The 12445-nt window shown below is 36.4% G+C and overlaps 1 long non-coding RNA gene across 2 annotated transcripts; it reads right to left on the reverse strand.

Moving 5' to 3' along the window:
- Nucleotides 1-5339: 5339 nt before the first annotated feature.
- LOC130496385 (uncharacterized) lies at nt 5340-7497 on the reverse strand. Of its 2 annotated transcripts, none has more exons than XR_008935496.1 (6): nt 7353-7497; nt 6973-7175; nt 6771-6897; nt 6406-6692; nt 6114-6326; nt 5340-5798 (listed from the first exon to the last, which is right to left on the reverse strand). It is a non-coding gene; the product is annotated as an uncharacterized LOC130496385 (long non-coding RNA). The 2 variants fall into 2 exon arrangements; XR_008935495.1 differs by having other exon boundaries at nt 7278-7436.
- Nucleotides 7498-12445: the final 4948 nt, after the last annotated feature.

Genomic DNA, 12445 nt, shown 5'->3' on the forward strand with positions numbered 1-12445 from the left:
GGTTTATTCATTCTAACTTGTTATATTTATTAATTATGTTTTATTTATTTACCTCACCACCGGCTGTGTTACACTGGGACAGTGTAATTTAAGTCTGGGGGGGGGAGTTTACTAATATGTGTTTTTATTTTGGATTATATTTAACTTGTTTTTCAAAATTATTTTTCGCATAAGTATTAAATAAGAACATTGATATGGATTTATATTTGATTGTCTGACCACTCTTTAGCACCATTCTAGATTACTGATTGCAGATAGTACTAAAGATGCTAAAGTGGATCAACTTGCTATCTATATTCACTAGCTAAGATTGTTTGAAGGAACCAAAGCTGACCTCCAACACTAATATTGACTTATTTGCTTGTTTTGGGGCTTGGAAATCACTGGATCGGAATCCTCCTACAAGTCTGGAAGGTAAAAAGTCTGTGTGTTTCTGGTTCACTTCCTTCTCTCTCTTCGGCATCTCGAGATCTAAGTTTATGTGATAAAAGATTGAAAGGATTTCTTGAGAGGCAGAGGGGTAGGAGTGATTCCTGCGACCCTAATATTCTAAATCTCGAGGATGATCACACATTGTAGAAACGAGGGATAGGTTGAGTACCGAACCCCATTATTCGCTACACTTTGTCAAAAATGTATGAGTTACAATGCAAATGTCAATGAGATGGATTAGATGACCTATGTGGCATCGAAACCTGTTGAAATTGAAACTAATAAGAGATTCAGAGAAGAGAGAAGAGGGGAGAAAGGGATCAGAGAAGACTACCTGTGTGTTCAGATACTTGTTTGAGTTGAATCCATGTGTCCTTTGATCGATACTCCCAAGGTAAAGCCTGCACTTTTATTTTATGTTAAGAAATGAGGTTAGTAGAGGGGAATGTCAGATGAGAATTGCTAAGTTGTTGGCTAGATGAGTTTGTTTGCTAAGATAGGATAAGACATAATGAACTTCTGTGATTAGGATGTTTAGACATGAATTGCAAACCCATAGAGTGATGACTTCAATATATTTAATCTTTGAGTTCCTGCTATTTCCAAACCTTTTCCAAAGACTACTGTTTTTTGCTTGAGGACAAGCAAAGGAGTAAGTCTGGAAGAGTTGATATACCATGGATTTTACCCGTTTTTAACCATGGTATACTAGTATTTTATTATATATTTAATCTGTTTTCTAGCCTGTTAGGTATGTTTTCAGGTTCAGGAGCATTTTGTGAGAAAGTGATGTTTTTGGAGCATTTTGGAGTGCAAGAGATGATACACCCGAGTTGACCATTCAAGACTAAGTCGGAAGTCAACATTGCGATTATAATCGATCGATACTCATCCCGAGTTGTCGATCGATGTAGCTGAGAAGATCCGCGTACTAGAAGATTAAAATCGATCGATACACATTTAGTGTTATCGATCGATATCGAGGACGAAATGGTTTAGCCGACTACTTCACCAAGACTTCACCAAATTACGAGATTGCCCCTGACGAGTTTTTAACCTAATGGAAATGCTTAAATACTCCTGCAAAGTATTTTTGACGAAACCTTCGAAAGAAGCAAGCTTTTAACAACCCTCAAAGCAGAGAGTGTGAGAGCGAGACTAGAGTTTTATTTGTTTGAGAGAGATTGGAGAGATTTCTCATCTCCTTTTGTATTTTTACTTTATTCTATCTATGCAATTTTTTCATCTATCTATTGTTATGAATTGCTTAGCTATGTCTGAGTAGTCTACTTGTTAGATCTAGGGTTTAAATAGGTTTGTGGGATTAGCCCCAAACTATAATTGCTAAGTTGTGATACTCATCAAATGGATTGTACCATATGCTTGTTTTAGATTAGCTAACTAGAATATAGATCACTAGGATCTTAGATTATCTTGAATTATCCATTTGAGTGATGCCTGTCTCCCGTTGAGAAGAATGACATTTCCTCTTTGAGACCTTGTGGTCATATTCGGCTCGCGCCTAGGCAGATCTAGAAGCCGTCGATCGATATCTCGACAGGTGAATCGATCGGCGCTGCGAAAGGTGTATCGCTCGATATCTCAAAGGATATCGACCGACTCTTTTTCTGTGTCATCATGCGAAAGGTGTGGCCAGAGATCTAGATATTTTAGATATTTTAACCAGTGATTCATCACATATGTTAAGCGGCTGAGATCTATAGTATCATGCAAGCAACTTGTTAAAGCATTTATAGAGATTATAATCTCCATTCTTGAATAGAAACCCTAAATCTAGCACTCTTTATCCCATTTAAACAATCCATCATATTGTTAGTTAGAGCAACTACCTTGCTCATTTTAGGAATTGTTATTTTCATTTCTATCATATAAACCAAATTTGCCTAGGATTGATTAGTAGATTTTATTTAATTGGTTCCCTAACTCCTCGTGATTCGATCCCTAAGTACTACAGCTGTACCTCTTATTTGAGAGAGTAAGCTCTACTGGGTAATTTGGGCACTATCATTTAGCGAATGAAAATTGGCATACGCTCTTCCCAGTTTCTTTTACAGAATATCTAGGGATGGTCGGATCTGATCACCGTCCGGTGGTGGCCTTTCTAGACGACAAAATTCAAAGGAAGAGTGGACAATTTCGTTTTGACAAAAGGTGGATAGGACAAGATGGACTTATGGAATCTATCACTAGGGGATGGAAGGAAAATGATGGAGATGATACGGTTGACGTGGTTACAAAAATAAGTAACTGTCGACATGAGGTTGCTAAATGACAAAAGAATAATCCACCTTATGGAAAGGATAAAATAGCAGACCTACAAAAAGCTTTAGAGAAGGTTCAAACGGATAATAATAGGTCTCAAGAAGAGATATTGGAGATCTCGAAAAAACTCGAAGATGCATATAAGGATGAGGAAGAGTATTGGCAGCAGAAAAGTAGGAATACATGGAACACGGCTGGGGATCGCAGTACTAAATTTTATCATGCTCTAACCAAGCAACATCGTGTTCGTAATAGGATTGTGGGACTTTATGATGAAGGGGGAAATTGGATTACAGAGGAGCAAGGTATTGAAAAGGTGGCTGTAGACTATTTTGAGGATCTATTTACTACCACTTCTCCATCGGAGTTTGAGGTTTTTATTGAGGAGATTACACCAAGTATTACGCATCAGACGAATCAAATGCTGTTAAAATTGGCGACAGAGGAGGAGGTTAGACAAGCTCTGTTTATGATGCATCCTGAAAAGGCACCCGGGCCAGATGGAATGACTGCGCTTTTCTTCCAACATTCTTGGCATATAATCAAGAAAGATTTAGTGGAAATGGTAAATAATTTTCTGGTTTCAGGAGAGATGGATTCCAGGTTAAACATTACTAACATTTGTATGATTCCAAAGACGGAAAAACCAACATGGATGACCGAGATAAGACCGATAAGTTTATGTAATGTTGGGTATAAGATCATATCGAAAGTGCTATGTCAGAGACTAAAGCTTTGCCTCCCAAAACTTATATCAGAGACACAATCGGCATTTGTGGCAGGAAGGCTGATTTCGGATAATATCCTCATCGCTTAGGAAATTTTTCATGGACTACGAACCAATAAAGCATGCCAAGGAAAGTTTATGCCAATCAAAACGGATATGAGTAAAGCGTATGATAGGGTGGAATGGGATTTTATCCAAGCTCTTCTGCATAGAATGGGCTTTGATCCTCACTGAATAAAACTGATGATGGGATGCATATCTTCAGTGCAGTATCAGATTTTATTAAATGGCCAACCTCGGGGTCTCATTGTTCCTCACAGAGGTTTACGACAGGAGATCCGTTATTGTCTTACTTATTTATTATGTGTACAGAAGCTTTGATTGCCAATATAAAGAAGGCTGAGAGGGGGAAACAACTTACGGGAATGAAGGTGGCTAGAGCATGCCCATCTATATCTCATTTGCTTTTTGCAGATGATAGTCTTTTCTTCTGTAAAGGGAGAAAGGAAGAGTGTCAAACCATCCTTAGGATTCTAAAGGAATATGAAGCGGTCTCGAGTCAACAGATAAATTTCCAAAAATCATCAATCCAATTTGGTCACAAAATTGAGGAAGCTAGTAGACAGGAGCTAAGAGATATTTTGGGAATTCAGAATCTGGGAGGAATGAGATCTTACTTGGGCTTGCCAGAGAATATTGGCGGGTCTAAAATCCAAGTCTTTGGATTTATTCAGGAGCGTTTGAATAGTAGGGTAAATGGTTGGACTTTTAAGTTTTTTTACTAAAGGGGGCAAAGAGGTGATCATTAAATCAGTGATAACGGCACTGCCAAACCATGTGATGTCCTGTTACAGGTTACAAAGGCGACTGCAAAGAAACTAACAAGTGCAGTTGCACAATTTTGGTGGAGTCTAGGTGGAAGTACTAAGGGCATGCATTGGAAATCTTGGGACAAGTTAGTGTTGAGTAAGGAAGAAGGAGATTGGCTTTCAAAGATTTTATGGATTTTAATACGGTAATGTTTGGTAAGCAACTGTGGCGATTGATAGAGAAATCCAATACTTTATTTTCACGAGTTTTCAAAGGACGGTACTTTAGGAATGCTTCACCCCTGGAACCGATCCGCTCATATTCCCCGTCATATGGCTGGAGGAGTATTACTTCTGCTAGATCTCTGGTTAGCAAAAGACTAATTAAAAGGGTGGGAACATGATCTTCTATCTCAGTATGGAATGATCCATGGATCCCACCCACCCGCCCGAGACCATCAAACAAAAATCTTCATATTACTTACCCTGATCTGACAGTTGATTCCCTCATCGATTCAACTTCAAGAACGTGGAACTCGCAGGCACTTCGGACTTTAGTGGATCCCCACACTACAAGAAAATATGAATATTGCTACCACAATATTTGTCACAATATATCATTTTTTCGTCACAAGTGTTCTATTGTGACCGAAGTGTGACAAATTATAAAAAGTCACAATAAAATGGTCACAATTCAGTTTTCGTGTCAAGATCGTCACAATTTTAGTGACCATTTACTGTAGTAACAAATTTGTCACCAATTGTGACAAAATATCAAAGTCACAAAAACGACACGATTTGTTACTAATTAAATTGTCATAAATAGGTTGCAAACCGTGACCAAAGTTAAGCCACAGATTCGTCACAAGTTGTTACCAGATATGTGTCACCCATTAGTTACATATTCTGACCAAAATTATGACGGTTATTAGTCACAGTTTGCTACGGAAAGATGGTAATGAAATTGTCGCAAACTCCTCTAATTTGTGACGTTTTATTGTTACTAATCTTGTAACATATCATGACTAACAGAGTGAAAAGAAAGTGGCTAATTAGTCACAGACTGTAATTATAACATTAGTTTCAAATATATAAATATTATATAAATATACGATGAAACAACTAAAAACGTTACAATTCATATACCAAAATAAAAGTTAACATCCAAATCGAATAACAAAGATAGGTTCACAAAGAAAATAAACATGAAACAGTCTTAACAAAATACATAATAAAAGATACTAGAAACAAGGGGTGAACGTGAGCTTCATGGAAAGTGGAAATTTTTGGTGGTGGATCCAAGTCTAGACTCTGAGATTTGTGATAGACTGAACAAGAGTCTCCATATTCTCAAGTCTTTTCTGAAACTGCAGATTCTCTTCACGGCTCTGTTTTAGTTCTGCTTCCACCTCTTGCAATCTTTGTGTTATCTTTTCAACTTCTTCAGAAGTTTCGGGTGCATTCGGTGAAACATCACAAGCTGGTAAAATCTTACTGTGTAATGCTCCAAGTCCAAAGACACGTCCCTGCTTAGACATTCCAGCAGCCTAATAGAAATGAAAAAAAAACATGAGAACAAAAACAAAAGCCCTACAAAACTGTAACTACAATAAATAATAGTATTCACCACTGTAAACATCACAAGAAATGCACGTGTAGTTAGTAAAAAAAAAACAAGACAGATAATCAACACTAACTATTACGTGTATAACAGATAATCAACACTGTAACTAATAAACACGTGCATAAAAAAGAAACAAGACAGATAATCAACACTGTAATTATTACGTGTATAACAGATAAAACACTGTAACTAATAAACATTACAAAAGTTATAACGGTATAAGAGTTTAGAATATTACCTTGACATAAATTTCATTTTTTTCACTCTGGTCAAGATTCTCAAGTGTTACATTATCTTGACCAGAAGATTCGAGCTGTCCCAAACGTTCTTCCACATGTTTCTCATAAGTTTCTGCAACCAAGCGAGCACGCTCATCAACGTATGTTCCGTCAGGTCTTTGATGAGTTTTCTTCATCACAGCAATAAAAGAGGAGTCTTCATTGTTTGCTTCCTATAAACAAGTATATAATTAGAAAATAAATAATACAAGTATGAAAATAAGAAACTAAGAATGGAAATATAAACCTTACCAGCACATCTTGAACTTTGGCATAGGAACATGAACCCGCTCTATGTCGATGCGGACCTAAGCCATTGCGATCAGACAATCGAGAAGCACGTGCACTAGCACTCGTTTTTTGGCTTTCGCTGTTGCCCAATAAGCTTGCATAGTGGTCCAATAATCAGACAAAATCCAGTCAGGTTTCACTCCTCCTTTCTTTACAACACTTACCATTCCTTTGAGGCGATAGGCAGCAGTTTTGTTAAACTCTCTTTCAACTGAATAGTTGATTGAAGCATCCCAATTGAACTTTTTCTGAAACAGAGTATAGCAAAGATGATGAATTAATTATAAAATCATTACAGAATTAGATAAGAAACATAAAATTTATACCTTAAACATTGAAAACCATGTTCGTTTATAGTAAGGAGGCACTTTTTTCCAAGAGTACCATGGTCCTTTGAAACAACCTTGAATGATCTTTCTGATTGCAGTTGACACTTCAGTGTTGTGTTTAAACCTGTTCCATTGAAATAAAATTAGTTATGAATTATAAGTCTGAGACAGATGGTAATCGGTAGGGATCGGACAGTACCATTTAGATCCATTGTTTCGAGAATGATGGAGCATGGGCAAATCTGTACGAACTACATATGAATCTTCCATATGTACACTTGGTTCAGAATTCGCAACAGGTGCAGGCGAGAGAGCAGGGGAAAGGGGTTCTTGTGAACTACTACCAAATTGATGATTTGATGATCTCCCATAGGAGCGCCCACCTATTATTGGTGAAGCCATCTAGGAAAACAATTGATCAAATAAGATATAATATAATCATGAATAAAGCTTTGATACAGTTTTAGCAATTCCACTCCAAATCCAGAATCAAGTAGAAATTACCCTTCTAACTGTGGAAAACAAACTGAATAAAGAAGACGACGGAGAGATCGAGAGAGCAACAGATAAAAGAGATACCTAAAATGATAATCTTTTGGGGGGTTTTAATGGGTTCGTGAAATTTTTGGCAACACTTGAAGCGGTAATAATGAAAATTTCTTGCCTCCACAGATCCACTAACAAAACTTCAGGCGGCTTGATTAAAACGTGTGGTTATTTAACAAAAAAATTTCATGCCTCCACTATCTAATTTTTAGACGTGTGGTTAGTTGACAAAAAAAAATTACTTAATGAAAATAAGAAAAATTTGTAGCTTAAATAAGTCATAGATAATGACAATCGTTAAAAAAATAATGACAAAAAGTAACAAATATGTTTTGTGAAAAGATCGACTAGTAAAGACCTCGTACATTTAAATACAAAGTATTGTCCATGACTATATATTATTAGGCATGGGCGTTCGGGTATTAATTCGGGTACGGGTCGGTTCTTTCGGATGTCGGGTTTTTAGGGTTTTGAAATTAAATTTCATTTGGGTATTATAAAATTTCGGATCGGGTTCAAGTCGGGTCTTCCCGGGTCCGGGTGAGTTCGGTTCTCATGCATATGAACCTGAAAAATAACCAAATAACCAAAGTATCTAAAATGGGTTCGGTTATTTGTATTCAAATTAACCAAAATACCCGATTCGGTTTAAATTTTTATATCTAAATCCCTCAAAATAACCAAAAGTAACCAAAAATATCCATTCTATATAGTTTTTGGGTAAACTTTTATCCAAAATACACGAAAGTACCGAAAATAACTATTATTGTTAATTTATAATATTAATTTAAAATATTAAAATAATTATTAATATAATTATAACATATATTTTTATACATATATTCACATTTCGGATATCTTCGGGTACTCATTCGGTTCTCGGTTCGGATCGAGTTCGGGACCGGTTCTTCGGATATAGCAATTTAGAACCCATTTGAATATTTACTCCGGGTCTGATCGGGTTCGGGATCCTGATTTTCGGGTCGATTTCGGATCGGTACTTCGGGTCCGGATATTGTGTCCATGCCTATATATTATATAAGAAGCTATATATAAAATATGGAAAAATGCTTCAGAACCCATGATTCTTATAAAAAAAGATTGACAAGTCATCTCCAATCACGATTATATAAGCATGACGAGTTTATAAGCATGACGTTTTATAATGGCTGCCCAAGAGATGTGTTAGTTTCTTTCAAGCCACAAAACAGTAGTGAATGTATACTAGAACTCTTCGACCCACCGCCACATTCCTCTCTTTCTCTTCTTTGAAAAAAAGTTAAATCATTCATCTCAAAAACACTTGTACTATGTATGTAACGTTTGTTTGGTTTGATACTCAACCTACATTTACATGAAAATCAGAACAGAGTATGCTTTTATGCTCTTGACCAAACCATGCACCACTGTAAATGTGTATATTTATATATACGAAGGCGCTGACTATCACTATTAACAATATATATATATTGTCTTGTTAATCTGTAAAGTTTTTATGTCTCTGTTTTGTCTCTCATGGTCAACAGCGACTTGTTCAAAACCTTACGACACGACTTGGTATCAACCGCGTCTTTCTCCAGTTATAAGTTGACTGATAATGATATACTTGTTTAGGATCAATACATAATACTGCTTTGTCACCTGTTTCTAAGTGATTATGAATCGTAATCCATGATAAAACAGAGTATTTGGGTGTTGCTCCTTAAAACCATATCCCGTTATCCAGCAAACTCTTGGATCCACAATTCTCGTTATGTCCCAAGTGTCTCTGGTACTAAACATCGTTTTGAAAATATCTCTTTCCCTTTCCACAGTCTAACATCATCCTCTGGCACTAGACCTTGTTGTCTCAGTTTAAGAATTTCATTTTCTATCGTGATCAAGTGATCAAGACGATGTCTCGACGGTACGACTGAATGGGTCCATTCTCTTCTCTACTTCTCCCTTGTCAAGTGAAAGAGACAAACAAACATGTGTAAATTCAGATACCTTTTCCTCTTCTAATTGTTGTAATAACTCTCTATCAGATTTAGACCAAAGAGAGAAAGAGACAAACAAACATGTGTAAATTCAAACAAAAAAGTTAGAAAAAGTTTGACGTACGTAAACATGTCAATTCATCACTTCCAAAAATCGTTGTTTAACAGAACGAAACGTAACAAGTAAAAATAAAATGCTGAAATATAAGTCTTAAATCAAAATAAAAGACAAACAACGACCAGTTTAGTCAGACTCTTCTTCTGACACTTCAATATCTGAATTTCCACCTTCATCTGATCCAGATTCACCATTATCACTGACATCATCAAGGTACTCTGCTTGGCCATGTAGATTTGTTAACGTCTCGACTTGCACAGAATCAACATTCATAGCTAGAGAATCATTCTCAGACTGCATCGCAGTAAAATCTAAGTTCCCTTTAACCAAAACTCTCCCTCTTGGTTGTATCACTATTGCTGCTTCCCATTGGTGATCTCTTTTCCGAGTTACTCGCGGATACGGAACGTAACATACTTGATCTGCTTGTGAAGCCAAAATAAAAGGATCATATTTTCCATAGCGCTTTGTGACATTAACATCAATAATGCCTTACTTGTTTATCCGGATACCTCTTCCACTGGTTGAGTCATACCAGTCACAAAAGAAAACCACAACTTTCAGATCAACAGGTCCAGGATAGTGGAGTTCTAAAATCTCTCTTAGTATTCCATAAAAATCAGGCTCATCATTCGATCCACAAGATGATGTACCTTTCACACAAACTCCATAGTTGGCAGTTTTTTTTTCTTTCCCATGATCATATGTGTGAAATATGTAACCACGAGAAAAATAAATTGGCCATGAAGTTACTTTTATCATTGGACCATGAGCAAGTGACTGCAACCATTCCGGATATGATTTAGCAATACAGTTATCCTCCACCTGTTTTCACCCAACAAATACAAGACACTTTAGATAAATTAAAACCTTAACAAAATTAATTATTTTTAAAACAACTTATTTCTTACATGTTTTTGCAACCAATTTGCGAATTCTTTTTCTTTAAGAGTGATTAAATCATCATCACTTATCCCTGGATGATCAGCAGTCATGATCTCATCAAACAACCTGTAGAGGAATCCCTTTTAGAAAGACCAATTTTATAGGAAATTACTCTTGTTCAAATGTAAAGAAAATATAGATCTTACATACCTTTCAAATGGTTTTAATTGTTCGCAATTTAGCAGAACATATGTATGTGCATGATGGTAGTCTTTTGTTTGAAGCCATATATCCTTTGCTTTACCACTACTTCTCCCATGTTCGGAAAACATATCTGGAATACCACCAAGTTGGTGTGTATATTGATCATAACCTCCTTCATAATGCCGAGCTTCTGTACGACTCTTTGTTTTGACGTGCGACTCAAAATAATAAGAACAAAATGTTGAAATTTCTTCATTCACGTATTGTTCCACGATTGAGCCTTCTACTTTAGCCTTATTTTTAACCTTTTTCTTGAGGTGGTACATGTAACGTTCGAAAGGATACATCCATCTAAATTGCACAGGTCCTCCAAGTTGAGCTTCATATGGCAAATGAACTGGTAAATGCTCCATTACATTAAAAAAAGAAGGAGGAAATATCTTCTCAAGATTGCAGAGAACCATAGCAATATTCTGATGCAGCTTCCTGACCTGATCTTTATGTAAAATTCTTGCACCAATATCCCGAAAAAATGAACTAATCCCTGCAAAAAAAAATTAACTGTCATTGCATTTTATAAGTTGTAGTACAGACTTCGTAACAACATGAGCCTTAGAGACGTGAACTTTACAGAGAATCTAGCTTTGCATGGAGATTAAACAAATAATTAATCACATCCAAAAGAGAATCTGTCTACCTCTCTTTTGTTTTTTTTTTTAAGTCTGCATGTCCTTAATCACAAAAAGTCAGTTTAATTATAGAACTACAAGGAAGAAGAAGACGACAGAATCAAAAACTTGCCTTTGAAACAAACACCCGAACCATAAAATAATTATAAAACTACAACATTACCCTAGAAAACGTAATGTGGAGTTCACACGCTCGACTAAAATACTATTGCCGCTTATTCTAATATATGTTTTACTAATAGAATCATATTAGTTAACTCCATCGCTTGACCTGACAGTTTAAAGAAATACTATAATTCCTTTTTCATGTATGTAAATATAATGGAATGTTTCTATACGTACCAGATAGAGCATCGTGTACTGACTTATCCAAAAGTTCAGCAAATGCAACTGGAAGTAACCGTTGCATAAAAACATGGCAGTCATGGCTTTTCATTCCAGTTAACTTTCCTCCGGCAAGATCAACGCATCCGGATATACTTGAAGCGTATCCATCTGAAAACTTAACATCTTCTTTCAGCCACTGTAAAAAGGTCTTTTTCTCATCAGCTTGTAATCTGAAAATTGGAACTGGAGCTTTTCCATCAGATGTTAAATGCAATTCTTTCCGATTACAATACTCTTTCAAATCAAGCCGCGATTTAATATCATCTTTTGTCTTTCCCTGCACATTCAATAAGGTATTGATGATATTATCCCAGAAGTTTTTCTCGATGTGCATTACATCGAGATTGTGTCGAAGTTTATGATATTTCCAGTAAGGTAACTCCCAAAAAATGCTCTGCTTATGCCAGTTGTGAGTATCACCATATCCTTGTATTCGTCCATGATTTCCTCCACAATCAGCTGTTTTGGGCAAACCTTTGACATGTCCCTGCCAAAGTTCTGCACCTGTTAGCAACTGAGGGGGGCTACCAGTCTCAGCCCTTCCTCTTGTAAAGCTCTTCTTGTTTCGCCGATAACTATGATCTAATGGGAGAAAACACCGATGACAATCAAACCAACTTGTTTTTCTACCATTCTTCAACTGAAATGCATTTGTCTCATCCATACAATAAGGACAAGCTAACCGACCATGAGTTGTCCATCCAGAAAGCATACCATAAGCAGGGAAGTCGCTTATAGTCCACATTAATACAGCTTTTAATGAGAAGTTTTGTTTGGTAGAAATATCAAATGCTTGAACGCCGTTAGACCACAAATCTTTCAACTCGTCAATTAATGGTTGAAGAAAAATATCAAGACTTCTCT

This window comes from Raphanus sativus, chromosome 6 (genome assembly GCF_000801105.2).
Source record: "Raphanus sativus cultivar WK10039 chromosome 6, ASM80110v3, whole genome shotgun sequence".
NCBI classification, from domain to species: domain Eukaryota; kingdom Viridiplantae; phylum Streptophyta; class Magnoliopsida; order Brassicales; family Brassicaceae; genus Raphanus; species Raphanus sativus.